At 48.2% G+C, this 27,914-nt stretch overlaps 1 long non-coding RNA gene across 1 annotated transcript; it reads right to left on the reverse strand.

Moving 5' to 3' along the window:
* Positions 1 to 6,820: 6,820 nt before the first annotated feature.
* LOC144179250 (uncharacterized) lies at positions 6,821 to 13,255 on the reverse strand. The gene is made up of 3 exons (XR_013324189.1): positions 12,502 to 13,255; positions 9,968 to 10,052; positions 6,821 to 7,418 (listed from the first exon to the last, which is right to left on the reverse strand). It is a non-coding gene; the product is annotated as an uncharacterized LOC144179250 (long non-coding RNA).
* Positions 13,256 to 27,914: the final 14,659 nt, after the last annotated feature.

The raw sequence follows: 27,914 nt of genomic DNA on the forward strand, positions 1-27,914 counted from the left end.
GCCCGCCCCTTCCCACGTGATACATACAGCGTGTAGGCGAGCACAAAAGTGGAACGCGCCGGCACAGTTGTCGAGGTTAAGACGTATTTCGATTATTCATAGCTCTGACGCATAAAGGCCTGAATGCATGGAGCGAATATGCGACGAAAAGTCGACGAACAACGCCCGGCGGCGTGCGCCCAACGCGCGGCGGCGGAAAAATTACGCCCACCTCCCCTCACGGGAACCCTGGTGTGATGCGACGCTGAAGGGGGTAGAGAGAGTGTTCGCTCTCACCTGGGCACGCGCCGGCGCCAGTGCGTCTGCCGCGGCTATCACGCAACACAATCCACTTTAATCCAATCCAATCCAAATCCAATCCAATCCAATCCAAGCCAAGCCAAGCCAAGCCAAGCCAATCCAGTCCAATCCAATGCCCCTCGCGAGAGACTGTTCGCTATCGGAGAGGAGAGGGGGAGAGTGGAGGAGAGACGCAGCTGTGCGGACACCGACGACGACGACGGACGCACGCAGGAAGGACAGGGCCGCCGACAAGAGATGCTCTCAGCGTCGCATCTAAAAACGTCGTCTGCCACCGATCTGGCGACGACAGAAAAGTTCGCCGTCGTCGACGGCATCGGAAGCGGCAAACCAACAGGGTACCAAAACAAGCCAATCAAAAGGTATCGCCGCTCGCCCCCATTTTTGCCTACTCCGCTTGTCTGCGTCGTCTGCTGGGCGGGATGTTCACCGTTCACGCCGCTGCACACACTCGAGGTCCACACAATGAAATAGCGGCGACCTGTGCAGGTGGGAATAAGCGACTGTACATAAGCCGCTTTCGGCTACTTTACGGCCACCCAAACACCCACCGCCCGGATGCCTACCTAATGACCGTAACCACCCAGCGGAGGTAGTAACAAGAATTGGCCCCGTACCTGCTCCTTTCGCTGCAAATGTCGACAAAAGACGATAATCTTTATCCACTTTTGCCAAGTAAATGCCTCCCTTCGCTTTCCCGCTCACCTCTCATGGCGTTCTGCTTGCGCGCGCTCCTTCGAAGGTAAAGACGCCAAAGGTTTGCTTAAGTCATTTTAAATTTCCCGCGTTCCACTGCTCCAAACCGGGTGTCTCAATGCCAACGCTGCCGTACCGCGAAGACGCACGTGAATACAGGCGCCCTACTTCAATGTCCTACTTCAATGTTTATAGAACCGCGTTTCCCTACTCCACGTGCGTTGCAAGCAGAACGTGGAACCTACCTAGTGGAACCTTTCGTAACTGTTGCCGGTTGATTTCTTAAAACGGCGCCAGAAGCTATAGTGGCGCGGGCGACAGCAGGTGACGGCGGAGTGAATTTTCTTTCTGCAGTTGATGAAGTATTTAATTTCGCAAGTCAAGCATGTTTGATTTTTTATGAAGGAACAATGCAAACATCACTCCTGTATTATTCTGTTGTCTTATATTTGTGTAATGTCTTGTTCTTCTTCAACAATGTTGACAAGTATGAACATTACACCGGACTTAGACGGGTAGATTTAGCTGTGACTATATAAGATTATTGCGCAGCCATTCGTTTAGTATGGTCCCTACAAATATTTGCTAGTCTGCCGTCTGCACGCCTTCTCTATGGGGAGGCGTGTCAGCACCAAGGAGGTTAAAAAAATTCCGATTTTTTTTAACCTCCTTGGTCAGCACCGCTGATGCACGTACAGGCCTGCGCAGAGGGTGCTGCGAGCAATCGGAGCACCCCGAGCTCCCGAGCAGCCGCGGCGAGAGCGGCCGCCCGCAGGCCCGTGCTGCGCGCTACTACCGCGGAAAGCGGGCGTGCATCAGGGAGAATTGTGGGCCAGTTACAGCGGTAAAATCCAATGGCTCGAGGTATACCATGAGCCATTGTATACATCAGCTCACAATTGAGGCTGCGATAGAACTACTATGAGTCCTTTCAATTTGGCGGCACGAATTTTTCGCGAATCGGGCTACGGAGCCTATTTGCGGCCGCTGACCTCCGTGAGTAAGACTGAATTCAGGGTGAAACCGCAGCAACAGCAACGAGAGTAGCCGTCTCGCTACCGCCGCTGGAAGCATTATTGCGCGCAATGTTGCGACAGTAAGATCACGTTCAAAGAGAGCCCGGCGGTGCCAGGCGCAGTGTTTGTTCTAATTGTGAAAACTACTGGGTTATCCCGAACGTCATGCATTGAAGGTGGTTGGCATGTACCCGGCCAGGTTGGCTCGAGAAAAAAAAAAAAGCTGTAGTGAAATTCTTTACCAAAAAAAAAAGCAAAAAAATACCCGTCCCTAAATATTTCGCGCCGAGCCCTTCCACTTCCCCTTCGGAGGGGGTAAAGCAAGGAATATGGTCATTGGAATAAACAAGCCTTAAGAACTTAGCTTCTTAATTTGAAACAGCCGCCAATAAAATGATTGGCCATAACGTAAATATTCTCCCTTGTTGCTTTCCCTGCGTGCGATCTCGCGGACCTGCCGCGGTGGCTCAGTGGCTAGGGCGTTGTGCTGCCAAGCACGAGGACGCTGGTTCGATTCCCGGCTGCGGCAGCCGCTTTTCTGATGGAGGCGAAAAGCAAAAACCCCCGTGTGTACGAGATTTTGGCGCACGCTAAAGATTCCCAGGCGGTCAAAGTTAATCCGGAGCGAAACACTACGGCGCGCCTCATCGCCTGCGTTGCACCAGCCCTACTATCAAAAATCGTGCGTCTCGCAATTCACTCCGTGTATGCGGGCGATAAAAAAAAAACAAGAAAACAAAGAAGCCCTGTGCAATGAAGAATGCAAGCGCAGTTACTGTTTGGCAGCCTGATTCTAGTAAAAATAAGTTTCGCGCGCCCCTCAAGTAAGCGAATTTTCCAAATCGTGGTATTCACAATAATTACAGGCGCGCAAAATAGAAGCTAGTACTACAGTTTCTGCTTGTTGATTGAAAGTGCCAAAAAACATCGTATGCATTCGTACACTCATAATATTTTTATTCGGCATTTACATTTAACAGATATTCCCAACTGAGGAAGCAGCGTTCGACGTGCGATGGGGTCTAATTAATGAACGACGCGCATTGGTCAGATGCCGTTCAAGCTTCAAAGCATATATTTGACTGACAAGCAAAGAGAAGTCAGGATGGTTCCAAATGGCCACAAAAATTTATGAAGCGCCCACACATCACACAAATATTTTCACGCGCTTATATATCCACGGCAGTGTACGGCGGATGTATACACAAAAACGCTTCTTTGTTAGGTAACGTAATCAAAATTCCACGTGATGTGCTCCAGCTAGCAAAAGATGCCGTGCCGAGAGTGTGTCCGATTCCCAGGAAAATGTGTCGAAACCTTTTCCCCGGGAAAAGATTTAGAGGATAGAGCGCAGCGACACGATCCCACGGTTTGGCTCGATCGTTAATAATACGCAAAAACGTACTCCCATCAATTCATGCTTTGGGAACAAACTCTTCGTATTTGTAGGAACCAATTTATTTGGCTAATCTGTTTTGTAGACAGAAACTAAGAGAGGACGAAACGCAGTTACAATCGGCAGAAATCACCCAGACCTAAAAAAGGCAGCACGGCGAAGCGCCGTCCCCCGCACTGCTCCCCACGCCGACACTGGCCGGTCGCGCTCCGATTGCCTGCCGCGCCGCCGCTGCATGCATCAAGGAGGAGACCCCTTTGCGGCCGGCGGACGGCAGACTAGCAAATCTTTCTAGGGACCATACTTTTACTGTGGCCGGGTGGCTGAATCGAGTCACAGACAGACAGACCGACAGACAGACGGACGGACGGACGGACGGACAGACAGACAGACAGACAGACAAACAGACAGACAGACAGACAGACAGACAGACAGACAGACAGACAGACAGACAGACAGACAGACAGACCAAAATTTCTGAGTTTAAGTAGCACAAGAAAGACTATCGTCTTTAAAAGCTTCCCGCGTAACTGGAGCAGACGATGAAGTGCAGACTATTTTCGCCCAGTGTAGCCAGACCACAATCAGATCGCTGCTTTCTTTCAACTGCGGCGGTAGATGCATATTAGCACCACAACAAGGAGATTAAAAGCTATTTTTAAACAATCATTTATGCTTTTTTTTGGAGTGTTCCATAATTTTACAAAAAGTTGTAGTGGTATCGAGAGCTTTTTGCTTGTGATGCGCTTCATTTCGCTGCATTTGCCTCATATAGCCACACTAACCACACTGACAGCGACCCAGCAGCAAGGCAGCGGCGGACGCCGTGTCTTCGCCCCGTGTAGCGCAGCCCGACGAACACACGGCGCTGCTCCGCGGCTGATTGTCCGCCCGGCGAAATTCGTCGTGAAAGTTCGCTCCATGTATTAAGGCCTTAAAGGACAAAGAAGAATCTCACACCACAAACGCTGACTTCACAGAACATTTATGGCAAGGGAAAAAAAAGCACCGTGTAAAGAAGCTGCTTTTTTCTGGATATAGGGAAAATCAAAGAAAACAACACGTGGAGAACATGAGCCAGCTGTGAGCATAATGTTGAATTCCAATGCCAGATCCGGAGCGGTCACCGTGCTCTACCGCGGAGCGCGCAGACTCCGCGAAGAGCAGGTACTCCAAAGCTGCCTTTGGAACGCAGCCGCTCCCGCCGGAGCAAAGTGCCGAACCGTGACGGGAACAGGAAATCCCCAGCTTTCTTTGCATCACGCCTTCCCGAAATCGTACGTTTCCCGCGGGTATAGTGCTAGAATATACTTCTAGGCACTGAACCACTGGCGCGTTCCTCTCGCGCTGCGCGGCTGGAGGGGGCACACAAGGAGGCGAGCACTGCCCGGAAGCGCCATGGAGGAAGAAAAATGTTAGGAGGGAGCATGACGTCAGGCGGCCCAGCTTCGGCAAGCCAAGCTCCTCTGACGCCGCTTTCTCCTCTCCTCGGGCTCCTCCCGCGCAATGCATTATGGAAAATCCACCACGCTCAGGCCCGCGGTAGCATTTAGTGGCTCTGGCTGGCTGCCGGTGGAGATGGAGGCGGGCGCCGTCGCCGAAGGCGCCGTACAAGATTGTTCGCCAGCGTTGCGCTCCAAGCTTCGTATCGTGGAAGTACTGCCGCTGTCGCTGTTCAAAGCAAGGCGAGACTTCGATCGTATTCTTAAGAAGCACCCACACGAGCTGCAAGCCGAATTTCACTTCTGACGTTGGATCGCTCGAACGCGCCGCCGTAAACATTCACAAGCATGGAGCGGCGTATACAGCTGCGCGGTGTTTGCCAGGTGTGCTGTGACGTTTGCGTTTGGCATTCTGCTGAGTTATTGCGCGTAACGAGTGTCGTGTCGGCGGGGAGGTGGTGAGATTAGCTTTGGTTTCGCTCGCGCGCGCTTTTGCATACGTTCGCCTTTTCGGTGCTCCGGCGTGGTGGTGCGTTTTTATCTACTTCAGTGCACTGGAAAACAAAGGGTTCAGAACCCTTATGTTGGGTCTGACCACCTCGCGTCGCAAGCAGTACGCCGGCTGTTTGTCCGCTGAGGACCGCTCGATCGGTGCGATACGTATATAAAAAAAAAAACGAATGCTAGATAACGTCTGGGAGGGACCTTGCTGAATTTTGGACTGACTGCGCCTTGGTAATAAATGGTTAAAGAAAGGGTTGAAATGGTTGATCTTTTCAACTTTGCCTGAGCGGCAAAGTTGAAAAGATAATCTCCACTTGTGCACGCGGCGGCGGCACACAACTCTCCGACTGCGGCGTGAACTTCGACGGGTCCGAAAGCTCGAGTAAACAAAGATGTTTTCTACCTCTCCCGTCCGACCACTTTGCCCGCACGATCAGGCCGCTGCGCGTTTCGGGTTGCAGGCAGAGCTGCGCGCAACGACTCGTCGCCGAAACTCGAATACGCGGACGTCCCGGCAACCAAACGGATAAGCGCACCACAACCTCCTTGAGGCGCACGCACGCAGCGTCGGCGAAGGGCATGGAGGAAAGAAAAGGTTAGGAGAGGCCCTGGCGTCACATTTGTGAAGCCGAGTCCCGCCATGACTTGAGCCCACGGAGCCCAGCACTCTATCCCATCATCCTTTGCTGCCTCCGGTTTGATTTGACTAAGATGGCGTCGCCCTGCCCTCCCGCTTCGCAGCGAAAACAGCTTCGTCGCTAATTCCTCGGTGCGATGTCATGTTCTAAGCTGTTGATTTCGCCTTCAATTTGCCCATTCTAACCCTCACCCAAAGTTTCAATCGAGAAACGGCCTTCGTTTTTGAGATAGAAGGACGATTTTTCAGCTCTTAAGCCTGGGAAAGTAGCGTTTGTCGTCGTCATAGCGACAGGCTCGCGAGACGGTGAACGCATACGAGTTAAGGCCGCGTCCGACGGCGGAGTTTTCAAACTTGCCTAATCTAAAAACGTTTGTCGTAGCGACTGTGCTGGTTTGCAAGCGTTACGAGGCAGCCACATACCAAGCGCCTTAAAAATTTGTCCGTTCTATTTGCCCAAATTTGGCCGCCGCAGTTGTAAACAAGTAAGCAACATTGTCCATGGGCTCAAGAAAAATGACGCCACTTCCTCCACACTTTTCGCAATGCATTGGGATGCTAGGGGCCTCTCCTGAGTTTCTTTCCTCCATGGCGAAGGGCCACATGAGGCGCAAAGAACTACCGCTTGCCTGTCACGTGAATAGAACACCTCCCATCAGTCTTTCCTTTTTATTTTTTATGACTAGGCTTCACGATTGTCACGTGACGCTCCCTCCTAAACTTTTCTTTCCTCCATGGGAAGCGCACACGGAGGCGATGTTGGCGACGTCACGCGGCAAAACTAAGTGCCCTGGTGAGTTCCGGCGTTGATTCCGGCCGTTGGTCCCTTATGAAAATTTCTATGTCCAGTCAAAAGACAGTCTGCGTCCCGAAGGAAACAGACTGCGTGCGTCCTGTGTGTTTCCTCTGTGTTGGAATTTCGCCACCGACTTTCTGCGTACTCCAAGTGTCCCGTGTGTTTCCGTCCTCCATGCGTCCAGTCTATCTCCCAAAGGCAACACAGACACCATACGGCCTTTGTGTGTCCCCTATATGTCTTGAAGGCAACAGACCGCATTCGTCCCTTGTGTGTCCCCTGTATTGAAATTTCGCCACCGACTTTCTGCGTCCTCCAAGAATCCTTTATGTTTCCGTCCTCTACGTATCCCACAAGCTTCCACCTTTTGAGTGCCCTTTGCATGCTGTCAAATAACAGTGCCCAACAGCCAGCTGCATGTAGAAAATGTCAGCCAGCTCCACAGTCACTGTTTCATGCTGCAGCTGTTTCTGTAAGAGCAAGCTGACGAAAATCACATGAATCACACGACTCTTGCAAACCTGACTATTTTATTCAGGTTGGATCCATACGTGCTGCTGCCGCCTGCCACACCAGGTGTCGCCTCATCTTTACCCCTCACAGGACGGGATAGCCACTGCCACGCTTGAACCTGAAATGACAAACGCATTGATCGCATATGAAGGGGTTCAAACAAACACGTCTCAAACATTTGCTGGTTATGCTTATAAATATAAAGGAGTGTTCCCATACAAAACTGAACCAAGTATCCTGAAAGAGAAGGTACAACTTCTAGGTTGCAAAATTAGCCACAAAATTTAGACCACATAAATTAACTAATGAGCTTACGAACATCAAATATGACATACTGTTACATAGGCAACACAACCCAGAACTAAGTACTGTTTAGATTCATGGCCTCCTCATGACGGGCATTTATACAGCCTCGCAAGAACATTTGAGATGAGATTATTGCAGCAGCACTGTGGGAACAAAGCAATATGGGAGGGGGGGGGGGGGCAGGGAAGGCAACATAAAATTGCATGAACATGCTAAGACAGGCATTGATCAGTCGTCATCATGAGTAGTTGCTTGTGTCTACGCGTTCTTTGGAACCTATAAAGGCAGCAGTTTTATTGTGCATTTCGTTTACGAGACAGCACTTGCATTGTCTAGTTTGTTTGTCTGTGCTTGCTTACAAAAAGCAAAATGTACATCACCATGAACTGACCAACCTCTAGGTTGGCTCCTCACTTCTTATATTTCCTTGTGTCGATGGGTAGCAGACACAGGAACAGAAATAAAAAACAACCCTAGAAAAACGTGGTGGATAGCACACTTGCACCCATCATTGCACGCGTGCCACGTGGTCACTCATCCCAACAGATGTACAGTGCACGGAGTGACCCCCAAGCAGCGAAAGCTGGGCGTGGTCGCTCTGTACATTGTCAAAATACAAGCTACTAGAAAGATTTGACAGATAGCACAAACAGTGCAGGTGCGCCAACTTTGCACCATGGCACGAATTTTTCAACGCACAACAGAAAACGCACCGGTATGTCAGTGACACCGTGGAGGAGAAATTCGAAGACAAACCAGGACATCAGTGACAGTGAAAGGGTTAAAGCGGTCGAATACAGCAAATTTAATTTCAGGGTTTATGCTTACCAGCAATGAGGAAAGCTACCGCAGTAACTTGAGCCGACTACTCTGTAACGTGCACTCAAATGCTAAAAACACAAGCATTTTTGCATATGTTTGCACACAGAGCATTCATACTGTTCGGAAATAATGCAGGTTTTTCCTACTATCAACATCATAATATTGCCCCCAACCACGCCATTTGATTTGTTTACAAAATGTTTTGTTACAAGCACCTGGCCACACCCTGCAATCTTATCCTTTTTTAAGGGAACCGTCTTTTTCCCCTTTTTCCTTTGTACGCTGCACCAGCAGTCCTGTTTGATATGGAAAGGGTGTTGCTTTTCTATCCCTATCCTAGCTTTTCCTGTTTTTTATTGAAAATGTTCTCGATCTAAATGAATGAGTGCAAAAGAAACCCTGCAGCTCCTCACTTCGCCAACGCTCATCCAACCAATTCACCAACGCTCATCCATGCACGTCCCTTTGCTGACTCCTTCGAGGTTTGTGTTTTTTTATGTTTACTGCGGAGCACAAGTTTGCTCCGATAATCTATATTTTTACAAAAACCCTGCATTATCCGTGGCTACATAACAATATTCCAAACAAAGTCTGATACACAAACCAGAACCCCCCACAGCTCTTTCTTCAATTGCTGAGTACCCTTCTACAATTGATTGATTGTAGGGTTTAACGCGCCGACACAACGCAGGCGATGAGGTGCACCGTAGTGGAGGGCTCCGGATTAATTTTGACCACCTGGGGATCTTTATCGTGCGCCGAAATCTCGTACACACGGGCGTTTTTGCTTTTCGCCTCCATCAGAAAAGCAGCCGCCGCGGCCGGGAATGGAACCCGCGACCTCGTGCTCAGCAGCGCAACGCCTTAGCCACTGAGCCACCGCGGCGGGTACCCTTCTACAATTAGGACCATCATTATATTTGCTAGAGTAAATAGCTGTTCGGGGGGGGGGGGGGGGGGGGGGGGGGGGGGGGGGGGGGGCTACGATGGCCAGTGAGACTCATTACACTACATGAAACACAGTGGCAAAAAGGCACGCAATACACCCTTTTCACTGCTAGGCACAAGTTGCATCTTGGGCATTGAAGTGAATTCACCTAAATTCTATTTCTGGGTGCATGGAATTGTTTCACTCATGTAATGTAATCCATAATATGACTTTTGAGTAGAAGTCTGTAGTTCATCTGTTCATCTATAGTTCATCTAGTTCATCTGTAATAGGCGGTAGAAGAAAAATCCCCACACACTGTCTGTGGGTACCACGCAACTACCACAGTGAACAAGGTGACAAAGTCGTTATTAATTAATTCATGGAGCAAGGACGCAGCCCTGATGCGACAAAAAAAATAAGAAAGGTACCAGGAAGTTTCTCACCCTCATCGGTTCCTTATTTTTTGCCCCATCTCTGCAATGTTCTTATGTCTTAATATCACTAAGGTACCACAAGAATGCCATAATGGTTTTCTATGTTTTCATGTTCTCTCAGCCTTCAAAATCGAGATTTTCATGCATTTCACAGCCGTAATGAACTCCACTTACAGGTCGTGCAGGATAGATAGAAACAGGAGGCAGCCAATTCTTCTGGTAGCTCACAACGTACATCCTCCATGTCAAACACCTGGCCCTGTAAAAAATGGAAGTTCAAGTAGTAAACAAGCCGTAAATATGCGGTATAATGCCGTGAAATACTCGCTCTGACAGGACATGACAGAATTTCTTTTTTGTAGGTGCAAAAAAGGCACCTTCAGTTCTTTCAAGCCAAAAAATAAGTACAGTGCTCACTGATTGAAACGCAACACTGCGAGCGTGTGGCCGCCAATACATGCAGCGCCGTCCATGGACGCCGCTGTCGCTGACAGCGCACCGCTGTCGCTGCGGGGAACCACTGCCCCGCTTATTGGCAACCGGAAGCAGCAAGCTTATGGTCAAAACACTCTCATCCTCATGGTATACCACAATGCAACACCTAGCTTCCACGGGCGTCCACTGGGGCGCTGCATGTAGCGCAGGCCACGCGCTTGCAGTGTCGCGTTTCAATCCGTGAGCACTGTACATAGATTACAATCCTTACAAGGCTTTCAGCCATACTTTAAAGGAACAGAAGCATCCTTACACTGAATTAATGTTAAACTAAGCCTATTAAATATCCCTAGGTTGTAGAAATCTGTGGCCCCAGATTTCCACTGTGCAAGCATATTCTCTGGTCCAGAGGGTGCGAAACATGGTTACGGCTTTTAAAGGAGCCATGAAGAGAAAACACAAGTTTGGTTCATTCAAAGGATTCTGTTGCTAGAATCATGCTGACACCATTTTTAACATAAACTCCACTCAAATAAGCTACAAATTAGGAACAAAGGAAATGGCCATGCGACCCACTAGCTCATTTCCCGCAACAGAACCTATGTCATACCAGCCAGCTCTGCAGTTAGCGGAGGGCGGCAACAGCAAACGCGAATTAGGCAGAGGCTATAAGCTTGCCGAACGAACTATTTGTGCTTAAATTTAGGGCACATTCTTTTTACAGTAGTAAGAATGGTGGGACCAACAGTAAAGGTTAGGAAAGCACACGTAAGCATAGAAGTACCGATGCGTACTGCTGTTGGTACTGCGCGCACTATGCTTGGTTTAGCTGCACAGGACTGCGGGGCTTTGGGGTTGTCTCGGACAACAATGGCCGATTGACACAAGCAACGGTGTCTTACGTGACCATATTTGTGGAACGAGCACTATGTTTCACGAAACGATTATTTTCTCGCTGAACAAAAACAAGCCACGTTTAAATACGGTAAAAACAAAACAAAAGCAGAAAGCGGCTTGCCACGGTATGGTGGCATTATCTAGGTTAACTAACGGTAAAGAAGGTTTCCCAATCGGCTGCAGAGCGGTCGGTTCCTGTGATGTCATTGCAGACCCTGAAAATGCACGATTTAGCGGGAAAACCAAAATTTTAGCTTCAATTAATGAATTTCTCAGTGAATAAAGCATCGTTTGCATTTGGACAAGTGCTGGGGGCACCATACCACACGAAATCTTTCGAATAACACAAACTTGTATTTTGTCTTCATGGCGCCATTAAAATTCTCTCTGAGGCACATGGTGAACGTCTCAGCGTGCCAATACCTCCAAGGGGTAGGCAAGTTGAAATGCTGACGAAACGAAAAAACAGGATGGCGAAGGAGGACGGTGGCAAGCCCACGCCCTGTTTAATCTTTTTCGCACCGTGATTGTATCCCCATCACATGCATATTTGTAAGAATCAACACGTTTAACCCATGCTCAACATGTTACGGTCAACACAATTTATGCAAGCCAGCTACAAATAATGTCACACCACACAAGAATTTCTGTCTGATCATGACGATGCTGGATGAGCTTAGGAAGGTGGAAAAATTTCTTGCATTAAAACAGTGAAAGCTGCCCTGTGACTGCACCAGCAATGCAGGCTGGAACAGCATGTTTTCAAGCTGCGACGTCTAAACAATTATCTGGTCAAATGTTCACTGCCTAAAGACCTTGTGCATGTGGTACTACTTATAAAGTTGCTAGCAATGCTTAAATGTTGAAAATTCAACGTATATGCAACTCTTACGTATTATAACTACAAATGTAATGCAGCCTCCTTGCATTTCTTTACCCGTAAACGAAAACTACCCGTTAGAACAATGCTAAGCTGCCTACGTCCTGTAAAAAAATATACTGTGGGTCAACTGCCTCCTAAAAAAAAAATCGGGGAGTGGGCGTTTTGTTTTACAACCATTAACGCAGTTTTCTTTCTTCTTTTTTTTTCATGCAACAAGCTTTAGCGTCGAATCCACCCAAGCCAAGCGGCGGCCGCTAGGCCGTCAGCATAATATTTTCGTTGCCGGCAATGGCAAGGGGGTCGATCACTCACACAGCATACTGGCCGCCGCTCCTGGAAGCTCATTATGACCGCGCCGACGCAGCCGGTAATTTACAATAAAAGAAGCGCGGCGAGCCGAACACCAAGGAATATACTCAACACGTTTAACAAAACAGCACTGCGGCAACGCGTAATAAAATTTTAACATGCACCACGATAAACAATCACTTACGGCAGAACACGCAGCATTTTTCACACGTCGCGTCGACAGACTGGAACTTGCAGTAGAGACTCTTGATTCACGTAGGCACGCACAACTTGTCAGGTATTTTGTCGAATGGCGACCTCGATGTGCGTTTGCTACAGCAGCGCAGTACGGCGACGACACAGACGCTTTGCCAGCACTCACGATGTTTCAGGTGGCACAAGAGCACTAACACGTAATATTACGGCAGGAGGAGCACGTAGTAATTCACGTAACACCAGCAAATCGAAAACAAACCACCAAAACCACGCACAACGAACAAACCACGTCTTTTCTTGCGCACCTATAACAATGACTGCATATATGCTAGCCTAGTCTAGACTTATTACTACAGTTGGCTATCTAGCAGTCATAGAGTTTTAGCAGTTACTTTCTTCCTTCATCATCACCCCTGAAGCAAACTAGGCAGACGCCATTATAGTATTTTGTTAAAGTTGATAATAGCAAACATATATATAATGGCAGTATATTTTCTTGATGCGAGCAACGTCTTTTGTTGTCGTAAGTTGTTGCTACTCAAAAGCGAATAAAAATGGATTAACAAACGAAGTTATTATCATCGTCATCTACATCTAGATTGACTGTTTTGTGTTTTGTTCAGCGTCCAAGCATTCACCATTCACTGTTTGTGGGCTTTTCACAAACAGAACGGCCGGATAAAAAAATTATTCCCCGCAGACATACGCAAACACACGCGCACACGCATACGCACACACACACACACACACACACACACACACACACACACACACACACGCGCGCGCGCGCGCGCGCACGCACGCACACGCATGCATGCACGCACGCACGCACGCACGCACGCATGTACGCACACAAAAGCACCGTGCGTGTACGCACACAAAAGCATGTACGCACACAAAAGCAAACAATTCACTCAAATGGAGGCTTAGCAAGACTATGTGAGCTCAAGTATTTAGACCTAGGTTTAAGACCTCGTTGTGCACTGTTTTGGTGGCTTCGAGGTTGAGTACTCGCCTACTGATTCAAAGGGCGGAGGTTCGAGACCCGCTCGGTGACCTTTTTTTTTTTTTTGTTACCGTGTTTTAATTGAAGGTTTTCTGCCTTAGGTTATATTTTGACATTGTTGTTGCTCTTGTTGCTCTCGTCTGGCTGTGCCCCTTTTTTTTCTGTCGCAATATATTTCTACCGCAAGCTCTGCCCCCCAAAAAAACAGTACACCGCTTCAGCATGTAGTTGCAAGGATAAGCCATTTTACAACGACCCTGAAGGAAAACACAGACTAGGACAATCGGAAGCCACTTTTTAGGTTGTTTTTGTTTTCATTGCTTCGTTTTCTATTCGGCTTTTTGTGTTCTTTTTACTTTTTCTGGTCTGTATATTCTTCTCCCTCCCACTTTTTTTTCGTAATGGGAGGGACGAGGCACTTCGAACAGCCTCGTTCAATATGTATCCTTCTTACGCCACTGTTTCATACAAACGTACCAGTTGGTAATATTAATTCTGCGAATTTATCAGACCTCACTAGCACGAAATAACGTATACAGTGCTGCAGAATTTCCACAAACCATCGGCATTGTTTCTTACCATCTCTAGCCAAACCAAAAACTTAACCTTTCGAGTATAATTAAGGCTTACATGCTCGACTTTATGTTTACTTGAGGAAGCACAATCTTCAGAAAAAGAATGTAAGGCAACAAATAGTTATCCTTCCTCCCAGTGTCCTAGAGGCAACACAAAATACATAAGTCAGTCTTTTGACTTCATTTTGCCTTCAGTACATACATAAGCAACAGCATTACGGCACACAGAAGAATTAAGACAGCAAATTCAAGTTCTATCTTACAGCCTTTGTCCTAGAGGCAACATAGGGGAAACAGGCCAAAGTCTTTTGACTTCATTTTGCCTTGAGTACACACATGGGCAATAGCATTGCGGAACTCAGAAAGAGAAGAAAGCAAGTCATTTTTAAAGTTTTATACCTCTCATCCGAAATAAAATCTTTGTATAGAAATTTAAACTTTGTCTTTACCATAGTACATATAAAGGTAAAACATCATGGCTGTTTATCCGGCAGTCTATAAAAAGTACACAGCCTGCTTATGTCCTAGAGGTAACACAAAGGAAAAGTCAAAAGAAAGGCCACACAGTCAACATGCAGGAGACACAAAGTAAACAGAAAGGAAAAGTTCATTTTCATAAGGGGTTGGTTCCGGCCGACTCCGCCGATTTCGCCGAAGCAACTTTTCTTGCTCCAGGAAGCGATCTCGGCTGCGACGGCGCACCCGATCTGCCATTGGAACCAGATTTGGTTGCTCTCGACCTGCCATTCGAACGCGTCTGCTCCAGAGAGAGCAGAAAAGTTGCTCCGAAAGTGTTCCGGATGTGCCATTGGAATTCAACAAGAGAAGATATTCATGGACGCGTGCAGGATCCCTGTAGCAAATTCAATTCATTTTTTTGATACCGCTAAGGATGGGGCACTTTCGAGGGATCTTGCAGCCTGGCGATCTCAGCTGCATCTGTGAAATAATGTAGGCATCCGAGATCGCCAGTCTGCAAGATCACTGTGTCAGTGCCCCTCCATAGCCCTATCAGAAAAAGACAAAGGATGTGTTTTATCTTCTTGCCATAAATGTTGTTAAATATCAGCGCTTGAGTTGTAACATTCTTCGTCCTTCCTGTGTCTGCGCTGAATATAATGTACATGAACCAACAAGCCCGACAGGTTTTTAGAAGTATTTCGCTGTATCCTATCGCAAATGGGGCAGATTGATGTGTAGAGGCAACCCTCGCTAAAATTTTTCAGCTCAAGCACTTCCATCCGAATTACCGTTTCATTTTAACCTTCACGAGCGAAAGCCGCGTACTCAGTCCGCTCTAGGGGCCCTTTGATGCACTTATCGCCGTTGGCGGGCTTCCTACTGAGGGTGCCATGATATCGACTTTCACACTGCGACGTGGAGTGTTGAGAGATGCTGAAGTGGTACCTGAAAATTTCTTCTTTGTATGAAATGGTTACACGCATGTGGCAGTTTGAAATGAATTTTAAAGACAGATCAGTTAAACTTAACAATTTCAACCAAATTCATCTCCCAAGGGTGGACCGATGCAACGTAATCAGCACCAGCTACCATTCTGCAGTACGGTTGGAACAGCTAGTCTCCAGGAGCTAGAGTTGTCCCGTTACTGGTAATGCGAATCATCTAAGAAAAGCGAATCATCCCAACGAGCGCTTGACCCGCAGCCCCTCGCTATGAAGGCCCAGCTTCGCTTCACAAGGGAACCGAATAAGTGACATGACTAGGCCACAACGGAGCATTGTAGGACGCAGTCTGTGGTTCTGACTGCTGCCACATTAAGCCCTGGGATTGATGGATTTCTGTCCGTGAGAAGATACCTCAGCCCTCGTTTATGTCGTCCTCCCTATCTGTCATCCAAAAAAGAACACTTGCCTTCCGTGAGCCCTGAAGGCAATCTCGACGCTGCGCTTGTGATGGCGTTGCTCTGCGGAGCGCTTCCAGCGGCCCAGTCCGGGAACCACGACGGGGTCGTACGAGAGGGGCTCGTAGTGACGCACGAACTGGTTGAGAACGCGCCCTGCGCGCCAAATAGCACACTATCAAAACTCCCCGCGGCGCTGTTAGATTTTGGCGTAGAATACTGCTGATATACCGGACCTCCCAGGGGCAACAACATAAAGACCGCCAAATAGCCCGTCTTTCTAGCACCAAGCAAGGACATTGGATTTTGTACCAGGTTGCTCTGAAACCTATTGACCTCCACATCATCACCCCTCCTTCACCGTTCCCAGATAACCTCAGCATATCTCCAATCTAAAAAAACCTTGCAGCAGATACTAACCCAGGGAGACATTCTGCTGGCGTTCTCAATCATGTCCATTCCAATGATTCTACGATAATCTACACGGACTCATAACGGACGCACGTCGGGAAATCCGCGTGTTCAAGTGGCAACGAGGTAGTCACACACACCCTTGGTCCTTTCACTAATCCCCCACGTGCAGCGACTCTAGGGACCCTACCAATAATTAAGACTATTACGGATTTCTCCTTAGCATTCTTTACGCCCACAGGATAAGCTACACACGGATTCAATGCACACTGTCCGCGCCATTTATATGGTACAGTATTCCTGAAGAAATTCCGTATGATCTAGGCGAAGCCTTAACAAAACTACGTCCCCACTCAGTCACACGCTGGAATCCTAGGCAAGGAGGTAGTGCATAGCCTTGCCCGAAACTCCTGCACACCGCGAACTTCTCTCTCTAAATACAAGCTCAGTTTAATAAAGTTTATTCTCTCTTTCTCTCGGCCAGACATGAGGAACCAGGGGAAACGCGGCCAGGCCATCGAGTATGCCACGTAAGCCTGGAGGGAAGCAACTCAACATCGCATTGGCTCCGGCTCCACGCCGCCGCCTTGTGCTGAGACGGCTTAAGCGGCGGCGGTCGGACGCCCGAGTCCCGCATCACCGCTCTACCAACCAGCGCTTTGACGAGGTGCCTGCTGCTGTACAGTAATGGTCCCCAGGCCAGGGTCTAAGAAACCGGTGCCGGCAAATACACACTGTTTCTGCACTACACTTTTGAGGCGAAACCGCCATAACTTGAGCGCTGCACGTAGTGACACAGCTCGTGCGCTGCTATCACCTTATTCAGAAGTGAATGACCATGCGGGAAGGAATTTAAATAGCCCCAATAACCCCGTTTGGTACCACTTGGACCTAAGGCCTAAGAAACGCTGTTCCTTGCAGGCGATTGAAAGGTAGGGCACTTACCGCCGTGTGTCTGTCGGCTGAGTAGAACCAACGTAGCGGCAATAATGGCAGCCGAAACTCGTGTTCCACCTTCAGCCATGGTCTTCTTTGCAGTCGTTACGGTGCCGAAAAAAATGCCAAGCGTCATGACGTACGCCACAGGCTTCTTCTTCGTCATTACGTCACGTGAGCGGGGCGTTATGCACTCACGAAGATTGTAATCAACTTGTGATTTGTTAAACCGGGCTTATGATCCATTATTTTAGGAAATGAAATAGACGGGGGCGTATTAACTGATAGCCTCTCCAATCAATAAACCAGTTATCCAAAACCTTCTTCATATGCGTCGCACGTACCGACTGAAGTGGATTGGACAAGGCTGACTGGTCGTAAATCTGTCGGAGGTTTGGGTTTAATCTGGCGACATTTCGCTCCAAGACAAGTGTTCGATAATCAAGTGTTCGATAATCGTTCATTCCTACCTCCGACTAGTGCTTAATTTACAGTGCCGCAATTCCGCTATATCAAACTTTACGTAGGATAGGAATGATCCTGGGGTAATCCTGCAACGGTTTTTAGTCCGTCTTTCTTGCCTCATAGGTTCGCCCTCACATTTTTTTTTTTTGTTTTCTGCATTCGAGTTTGGGCCATTTCCTTTTTGTTATTCCTTCCTGCGCTAACTTCCCTAACAACACCATTCGCAGTTTAGATCTAAACTGTTAATTAGTAAACGTGCATGCAGCTCTGATGGACATTCGAATGTCCATCAGAGCTGCATGCACGTTTACTAATTACCAGTTCGGAGCAGTGGAAGACCTTTTTGCTTATTTCCGGCCCCGAAATACCAATCAAGGTTGTCCAACTGGCCTAATACGCCGCTCGAGCCCAAGGGCTGCAGGCCGCCATCTGAGGAGGAGGAATTCGGGAAGGCTCCGACTTCCCCTTCCTCCTTTCACCCACTTTTGGGCAAAATGAAGTTATTATCATCATTAGTCACGAGAATGTGCATTTACAGTGACGAACGGTGGCTATTATCATCAGTCTGAAAATCCCCACTAAGATGAGAAATGGCGTAAAGCGTACTAATTTTCGCCTAAAGAACTGAAGCAACTGATGATGTTTCGGTTAGAAATTCTTCAAGTTCAAATATCTACGGATAGAAAATAATAAAAGGAGACGCCACGAAGGCGCCACCCAGCTCCGTATAAGTCTCGCGACCAAAGACCACGCGCAGGTTCCAACGGCCACAGCGCTTTCAGTAAGTCCACTGCGATCAAGGAAGGACACAACACCGGTCAGAATGCAGCCTGCACGGGACGGCTCCGCCCTAGTAAAGCGCACGACGACTGCACTGCAGCGTGTAAAAAATATTTTCTCCGTCTTGGCAAGTAAGTTTTGGGAATCCCACTGAGCAGCAATAGCGTGTGAAAGGGGGCAGGTTGCTTCCTTGAGGACCCGCTAACGTACCTTTCCTAGACGCTTTTAGAAAGGAGTGTTTTCCGTGAGCGCTACCCCGACAAATTACGCCGGAAGGTCTTAAGTTATGTTAAAAAGCGGCGCGAAGACTTGCCAAACAACGAAGCCGGCTGCCCCAACTAGCTTATTCCTGGTTGATTGGACTACGTTTACCCATGGTTGTGCTTGGAGATTGAGCTTCTGAACCCAATGACGCGGGCTCCATCCCGCTCGCAATTGCTGCTTTTCTGATGGAGGCGAAAATAAATACATAGTGCTATTTTCGCGCGCCCGGTAGCCCGTCGGCTGAGTCCTGCTATTTCTTCTGAAGCCAGTCGACCATCTTTGATGCCGCGCGTTCCCCGAGTACAGTTGAGGCCGGCTGCGAAGCTAGCTTTCCGCGCTGAAGGTCGGCCCGACAAGGCTTGAATTCTGCTGAGAGGCTACACCGGGAGGCTAGCCCCTGCCCTCCGCTGTTTGCTGACATGCGCTTCTTTCATGATCTCCCTCCTCGCCAGGCTCTCGCTCCCCACCCCAAGTAAAGAAGCACGTCAGCTGTTGGCCCTGTTTCCTTATCGTCGTTAAAGGGGGCCACATATTTCGATATTACCGATTCTTCTCTGTGTTTGATAATTGCGTAGTATTTGTCTTGCGTACTAAATACTTTCGTTGTTGGCTGCTGCTGGAAGAGAGTGCCGCGTAAAACATAAGAGGCTCTTGGCATTTAGCTGCAAGGCCCTACTTAACCCACTTTCTTTGCTTTGCCGTACAATTTACGCCGGCCAGACAGGTGATCGTTACATGTAAGATGAAAAAAAAACGGCAATTCTGCTAGTAGGTATATTTTGCCTGCACTGTTATCTGATTGGTCGTTCAGGCTTACTTCATTGTGACTGCTATGTCTGCCTCTGCAGGTAGCACAGTTAATAGTGGTTAGCGTGGCGCTGTGGTTAGGCCTCTGATTTGTGATCGCGGAATCACTGGTTGGACTCAATCGTCTTCAATGCTTCTGTTATGGTGTTTCTTTGATTTGTTCCTTTGTTGCGGCATCGAGTTTTTATTCTTTGTTGGAGACCTACCTTCATGGGTTGGGCTGGCTGAAATTACGTTAGGACCTGCCTTTATGGGTTGGGTTGTGTTAGGATTGGTTAGGTTTGACGCACTAAGGCCCCAGTCTACGGAGCACCCGTCCCTGGGGCTTTATGAACTAGCATTAGTTTTATCTTCGGACTATAAGGTGCTTGCGCATTGCAAGTGTGTGGTCTTTGAATTGGTTCTTTTGAGTGTTGTTTCGCCGTTCAGAGGTCCCTGAGGTATATATCTTCCCACTCTCTGACATAAACATTGTTGCATGGTAACGCTCGTCTTCGCCCCTCCTCTTGTCCTGCTTCTGGTTTTGTGCACCAGAAAGCCCCAACTTTACAGTCTTGTGCGGGCTCTTTGCGACTACAGCCAGACAGTAGACGATGTCCTTGCAGGATTCGGTATGCATTAGCTGGCGCAGACTGCCTAATCAACAGGTTATGTGGAAAAAGTAGCATCCGAGACTTTACTGTTTTATATAAATACTCAGGCATATCGAGTGAGGTGCATGTCAGTGCTTCCACTGTACTCCCCACTTCCTACCTGCTTAATCCTCGTCTCTTCGTGACGTCCATTTCTAGGATAGTTACCACCTCGCCAATAGCACTTTGTATGCGCTCGGGACAGCTGGATGGGAAGAGGTAATGGGGGAGGAATAGTGGAATAGAGGGAGAGTGGAGAAAGACGGTGAGGAAGAGGAATGTGGCAAGGAGGAGTTGCAGTGTAATCAGCAGGAGGGCAATTGTGATGAGAGGAGGGTGAGAAAAGGAAAGGAGAATACTTGTGCTACCTAGCTGTTTCAAACGCCTTCCCAAGTCCTTCAAACCAATTGGCTATCGAATTCTCCATTGCTCAAATGTCAATCGAAGGTGGCGGTGTAGCGCAGACATAATATAATGGAAAGGGAAAAGGTAAATCGCGTACTATTGAACCATCCCAACAGTAAGCCACTAGAAACAACTAACTGTTTGAAAGGCTTCCGCTCCACGAGGCACGTGCTCGTTGTGAGAGGTTCCCGCGCATTTTAACAACGATGCTGCTTAAGCTAGTGGTTGGGCCGGTGAACGTGCGCAAAAAAAAACTCAACCAGCGATGACGTATCGCACGGGCCAGCACCGCAGCTGCACCTAGATTTGCCTCGCCATGCTCAGCCAGCACTCCTGGCACCACGTGTCAGAGGCGAGATACAGCTGGTACAAGCACCGCTGTGAAAAAAAAGAAAAGTTTCATTTTTGCAGCCACCCCATACATTTGGGGCGATTTCCCGTTCAAGCCAGAACAACTTCCGAAGCGCTGTAGGCGCCGCCATACCTGGGAGTCGCCTGTACTTATGTTACCCGTAGGTGCCCGCTGGCAACAAGGCACACGAATGCACACGAATGCACATGGTGACTTCCGTAGCCACGGTGGACGCTCAACTCGTTACCGCCTGTGGCAGGACATGCCGCCAGACTCTTTCACCCCCGCCAATGCGGCAACGCGGCATGATGGCCGGCGGGCACCCGCCAGGTGGACGACGGTCAGGAGTCCCTCGCAAGGGTAAACGCAGCTTTCTAGGCGTGAATTCCCCGTTCAGGGATTCGCACTCGACCAGGGGCGACTGTACCTATTAAAGAAACCGGTCGGTTCCCAATGGCACGCGGATTCGAACCCGGCACCTCACGCATACGAGGAAAGCGCTGTATATCTGAGCCATCGCTTTGGTTCGCCAAATTTTGTTTGTGTGTACTCCGCTGATTGGAATAAAATACATTTTTCTTCGTCTGCACTTACGGTTCTGAGTTCCTTGCTTGAGCAAACGGGGAATGTCGATGACTCATGTTCCGTTTCCGGTGATGTCACGTGACAAAATCACGGAAATATTTCTTGTAGATTTTAATGTGGACCGATTACTCGAACTTGGCCGTTACTTGGCTGGGTTAACAGGGCAATATATCAGTACAAAGTAACGCTGCAGTATAATGTAGCCCTGCTCAGTCCTTGATAGATTATAAATGTATTTACAGCATGGACCTGGTACTATCGTTAATGCTAAAGGCTCGGGCGAAATTTCCACACTTGAACAACGTCATGTCTTGAGCAAACAGAACGAACGAAAGAAAGAAGAAGGTACAAAGAATGCGTATTTTGGGGACTTCTTTTCCAGGTGTTGCCTGGACGAAATTCTGGGGGCATAACTCAGGTGGTGATTCCGGCACATCACCTGCCACCGAGACAACACCGGCCCAGGTTTCTCCGACCACCTGGGTTCCAAAGACTAACCTGAAGAAGAAGCGCTTGGGAAAGCCCCTGTTTATGAAGAAGCTCTCTAAGAAGGTTCTCGGCAGCCACCGTGGGAATAGAAAGTTCACCCTTATGTTGGCGCACCAAGGACTAGCCTACCACCTTAGAAGCCCTAAACGTGAGTGACGGTCTTTTCACCCTCCTTATAATGGAGGAGCTACTTATAGTGTATTCGGTAATTGTAGCAGTAAAAATCACCCACAAGCATCCTACCCCGCCGTTACCAAATACGTATAGTTTCGTACAGCAAATTTTAAAAAATTGGCGAATTGCAGGCGTAGGTGGGAAGCGACGAAACGTGAAGCCTTCGTCTTGGCATAATTGGCGGCAAATGAACTTGCATGAGACGTTTTCTTAGTGTTCTATGACGCTTGGCATGGTTTTTCATTCTTCAGGACGGTCACCAGGGGCTGTATTCTCGTAACTGTCCCTTTTGAAAACGTCCCTTTTGCGTCCCTTTCATCGTGACGTACTCCCGGTTAAGCAGTGGGCTTTGGCAGTAGATTTGTTGCACTTGCGTTACGTCACTTCCGGTTGTTTGCTTTTAGCCAATCAGGGCTCGTCAAAAGGGACACTTTTGAAAGGGACGCAAAAGGGACAGAACTCGAGAATACCGCCCCAGTATCGAGTGGGTCTAGAAATGCGAGATCCAGGGGAAGACGCCTTGCGCACAGCTCAACGTTCTGAAAACGAGATACACGCATGAGCTGAGGCTTCACCGCGCGCCGAGCCGACCGTCGTTTCCCCGGCCGGAACTCGACGTCGTGGCTCAGTGGGTAAAGCGTTGTGCTGCTGAGCTTAAAGGGACCCTGCAACACTTTTGACAAAAGCGTTCATACTCTCCTTCGCCTCTGCATGCACTACGAAAGCTATATAGTTATCGCCAGCACGGAGCGGCACAGCGTGATTTGCTCGTCGCACCAGACACGGCTTCGGTTTCTACTTTGTTTTCGTGGCTTTATTTTCAAAGTTGCTATCGAAGCGCGTTCATTGTTGCAACTGATGGAAAACCGGCCAAAAGGCCTCTACATGGCCTTAATGACGTAATTCAGGCGGCCTAACAACGGCAGCACCAGGAAAGAGAGAAAATTCTTTTGCTGGAGTTTGCAAGTTATCTGATGGGCATAGGGCCATAATTTTTGACTGAGGTACTTTGCGACCCCCCAATCTAACTACTGGGTGTGTTGGGTAAATACCCTCTGCCGATTTCAAAAAAGTTGAAAAAATTGTGCAGGGTCCTTTAATGACGCGGGTTCGATACCCGACAGCGACGGCCGCGTCTGTGTGTTCGAGATTTGGCGCACGTTAAAGATCCCCAGGTGGCCAAATTATTCCTTCGCCTTCGCCTACGACGCGCCTCATCGTCTTTGTAGCGTAGTCGCGTTAAACCTATCAATCAATCAATTAATCAATCAATGAATCTTCCCCGGACGGCCCCTCATCTGCGCTACGCGGTGTACAGCGTTGCCTGGTGTGACTTCACGTTCCTAGTACGAGTCTTATCGTTTCGTCTCATTTCTGCTTTGGTTTGAGTGTGAGCCCATGGGGTAGAGATTTTCTGTAATTTGGTGATTGGGAGACCGGCTTTGCCGATTCTCGGTAGGTTCGTGTCGAGGGTTCTTACGTCACTGTTCTACGGAATGGCGTCGTTACGTATTTTAGGTGCTTTTTAACCTGGCAATGTGGCGTTGTGCATCGGTTGCAAAACAGAGCTTGCGGCGTTGGCAGCCGCGGGAAATTTGAAAATTAATTTTAAAATTGCTCTCATCTAGGCCTTCCTTGGTTTTTGAGGCACTGCCTTTTATCTTTTTCCCCTTCTTACTTAGGTGACGCAGTGTTGGTGTCAGCGCAAATCCGACGGAGAGGAGGTTCATTCCAATGGGGAACTGCTGGCGATCGTGTTTGGCGAGCAAAGCACCGACAGGGCATACAAAGAGCTTCCCCGTGCAGGAACGGCGCCTGCAGAAATTACGTATCCGTCATTCGTCTCGGCATCGGTATCACTGTGCTGCTTTCCGCACTCCAGTTACAGCGATGCCGTGTTCCACATTCGGTCGAGCCCTCTCATCTCCCTGCCTCAGTCGTAGCTTCCCATTGGCAGCGAAGACGTATTTCCGCTGACGCTTCAACACCTCGGCTGATAGCGGAAGGGCTAGCAGATACGGAAAATCTGAAAATCAGCATAATAACAAATTATGGTGACACCTGAGGCTTGCGATACTTCCTTTAACCTGTGCGAAAGATATTTCCTTTAACCTGTGCGTATACATAGAATGACCGCCACTTTATCTTTTGCAAGCTTTGTATGGCTTGCAGAAAGGAAAATCCAGCGGTTTCGTGTACGCAGAAAATTCCTCCGGTTTGACCCCACGCGCATGCGCTAAAGATGAGGTTGGAGAGGAGTTAGGAGTAAAGGGAGAAAGCATGGCGGGGTTTGTAGCACAGGAGAAAGCGTGCAGAGCGCTACGTTGTGAATCGCCGCTCATGCGATAATGGCGGGCAATGCTGGCGGAGCACTGTCAAAGTGGAAATGAAAAACGCCAGCCGCGCGTCACCTCCTCGCTGGTTAGCCATGTATACCGAGGTCATGGGCGCACTTTTTTTAGAATTACACCTTCTCTTCCATGGGACCCCACTTGGCCGTGTTTTAACGCGACACTTGATTGATTGATTAATTGGACGGTTTAACGCGCTGACGCAACGCAGGCGATCAGGCGCGCCGTAGTGGAGAGCTCCGGATTAATTTTGACCACCTGGACATCTTTATCGTGCACCGAAATCTCATACACACGGGCGTTTTTGTTTTCCGCCTCCATCAGAAAAGCGGCCGCCGCGGCAGGGAATCGAACCCGCGACCTCGTGCTCAGCAGCGCGCAACCTTAGCCACTCAGCCACTGCAGTGGGTTTTAAAGCAGCACTTTATGTGGCTCTTCGGCCAGGTTTGAAGGGGCTGCCGCTGGTGCTGATGCTGCTGCCTCACGGCCTCGTTCGCGGCTGAATTTTATGTGACTCCCAACAGCGCTGCTAGCTTTCGCTTGCCGCGCCCGTGGGGGTTGTGGCTCGTGCAGAAGCCCCGGCTCCTGCGTGCATCACGTTGTCTACTCTATTTGGAGCTGGTGCTGCCTCCGCAAGGGAGATGGAAGCTTCGAATCTTCCTCCTTACATCTCTTATTTCTCGCCGCACTGGCCACAGTTAGCCGGTCTTAAAAATTCGCAGCTACACCATGGCCAACAACACTAAAAATATGTCACACGCGAGTTCACTTCAACCCAGGTATGCCACTATGAAAGCTTCGCAGGGCACCGATTCTCACCTCGCGTGGTAGGCGCCCATTTATTGTTTTTCCTTGGTCGGTCCTAGTGACGCAAAGGAGAGAAAATCCCTGGATCACCCCGCTACCTCAAGGCTGCGAAAGCTCCAGGGGATCTTATGGTGACAATATTTCCGGAGGGCACGCTTATAGCAGGCCTTCTCGCAGGGAGCCGACTCAAACGGAAACAAGGACTTGCTACGCACCTCGGATCACACGTCCAGAAAACATGCTCTGGGCAAAATGAAAACTCGAGGTCCAGGAATTTTGTGCTTAAAAGGTCCACTTGACTTGCTGTTCTAAGCGCGGCCATACACGTAGTAAATAGGTCATACACATCTGTTTTAACCCTTTGAAAATCATCCTCGTTTCTCTTTTGGAGCACATAGGAGCGGTCGATAACTGTCAAAATTATGTTGCGTGCCCGCCGTGAGTGAAAAGGAAAAAAAACCTGTTTGCCTTGGTATTGTTCGATTAAAACTTCCTTGTGCTAAACTTTCTCTACGTATGTCACGGGCACTACCTTTCGCGTAGTATATATCTGTTATCATCATACTGCTTTGTTGCGCTTTGTCATTGCTTTATAAAAGCGCCAATTGTGTTGATATAGTTTGCCTATGTTTCCGTTTGGTTTGTTTTATGTTTAAAATTTCGATTCAGTGGTTGTTGAATGTGCTTGGCCAGTGCTGCTGCAGCTGCCCTACATAAGGTCCCGCCAGGCGGCTCGATCGGGCTCGATGAAATGGGCTCGCACGCCTTTCGCCCCGTTTGCCTCGGCAGATTAAAACTTATTCTATTTTGCGCGATGTACTTCTACTCTACCTGAAAAAACAAACAAACATAACGAACATTACCAAATCTTTTGGCGCCACGCGAACGCTGATCGAAAGCTGAGTTAATACTCGCAAAAAACGAAGTGACTGAGCAGCGACGCTACAAATGATCCGACACACATACCGCTTTTCTGGATCTACAAATTTTCCTCAAAACATACGCACGTCGCTTTAAGATACAAGTTCAGAAAACTGAAAAAGCTCGCAGCGCAGGTCACCATTTTTATACGACACCTCAGCATACTCGGCCATCCCATCCTCAACTCCGGCTGCGACTAAATCGTAGTCTAAATCATGCAACAAAAGTGAGATAGCGAAGACTCTAAAAAGTGCAATGAGAGCTTGAAAACTTTGCAGCGGAACTGCAATGTTTCTTCTGTTCGCAAAAAAAAAAAAAAAACCGATATTCGGCTCCCGTTTCCCAGCGGGCAACCTCACGATTGCAAAAATGTTCCAGCACACTTTTGAGCATTCTGCAACGCTTCTCGCATGACTGCTATGGCTAAGACGGACAACGCGGTCTTCCTTCTGTTTCTTCCTTTACTGAGTATTTGTTAAGGGAATACCGCATTGTCGTTTTTTCTAACACCCTTCAATTCTGAAGAGTTTTTGCTGTGTACCTCATCCCCACTTAACGCTCGTCGGTGTATACGTATAGAAGTGCGCGCAGTACTCACTCGATAATACCTTGAAATGTATTGCTTTATGCTTAAATATCAATACCACGTTTAAAGCACTGCGATGTCATACGGGTCTTGTGTGCTAGCTCACAGAACGGATTACAAAGAATGCTTACATAAATCTGTCAATGTCAGTGAGGGTTATAAGTGCTCTTCAACAATGCTGTAGCACGACGGTTAATATGTGCCAAGCTAGATTGAAAGTTTTGCATTCAGCTCCAGATTTTTCAAGTAGTGGACTATTTGGTGCGAAATATTCCGCTAAAATGAGGAGGACCTGTCCTAAGATAGCCCACTCAGCTCCCTTCTACTCACGAGACATGTTTTTTTTTGTGATAAGAGAACAAAAAATATTTGTAAAAATCTGATTTTACGCTACACGGCGTCAGCCGAGACGCAATACTGGTACCAGCAGAACGACATAGTCATCATTGTGTGCACTGTACATCAGCAGTCAAATGATACGGCCGAACGGAGCTAGCGGCTAACCTAAATTCACACAGTTGTGACTCTAAACGGTGGCTTCGAACAGATGTTTCCAAGGGCATGAACAGTATCGTGTTGAGTTAAAAAGAATTAACAAAAAAATGTCTGGGAGTTACCACTGCTTTGTCTGTTTTCCTTAATGCCTGTATATTCTTTGTTTCAAGTTTGCCATAAAATTCGTATCATTGTCACCGGTACAAAGCATTCTTTTTAACGAACCAAGCTTGTATTTTCTCGTCATGGAGAGGCCGACCTAGGAAACCGCGACCAATGGAAAAGCTCTCATTGTTTATGCCTGCGTAGTGAAGTTTCAATTCGATAAGCCTCAGTTGCCTTATCGTCACTGTCAAATAAAATATTTTTAAAGATGGTGTTATTTGCCATTCCTTACAGTAAAGGCCGCCAATGAACAGTTATATTTTCTTGAAAGATATTACAATATGTTCTGTGATATATGTTGCACTTTCTCCAGGTCCGTCACACGATATGACTGC

This window comes from Haemaphysalis longicornis, unplaced genomic scaffold (assembly GCF_048455015.1).
Source record: "Haemaphysalis longicornis isolate Haplotype H1 unplaced genomic scaffold, Haemaphysalis longicornis Haplotype H1 scaffold_4, whole genome shotgun sequence".
NCBI classification, from domain to species: Eukaryota; Metazoa; Arthropoda; class Arachnida; order Ixodida; family Ixodidae; genus Haemaphysalis; species Haemaphysalis longicornis.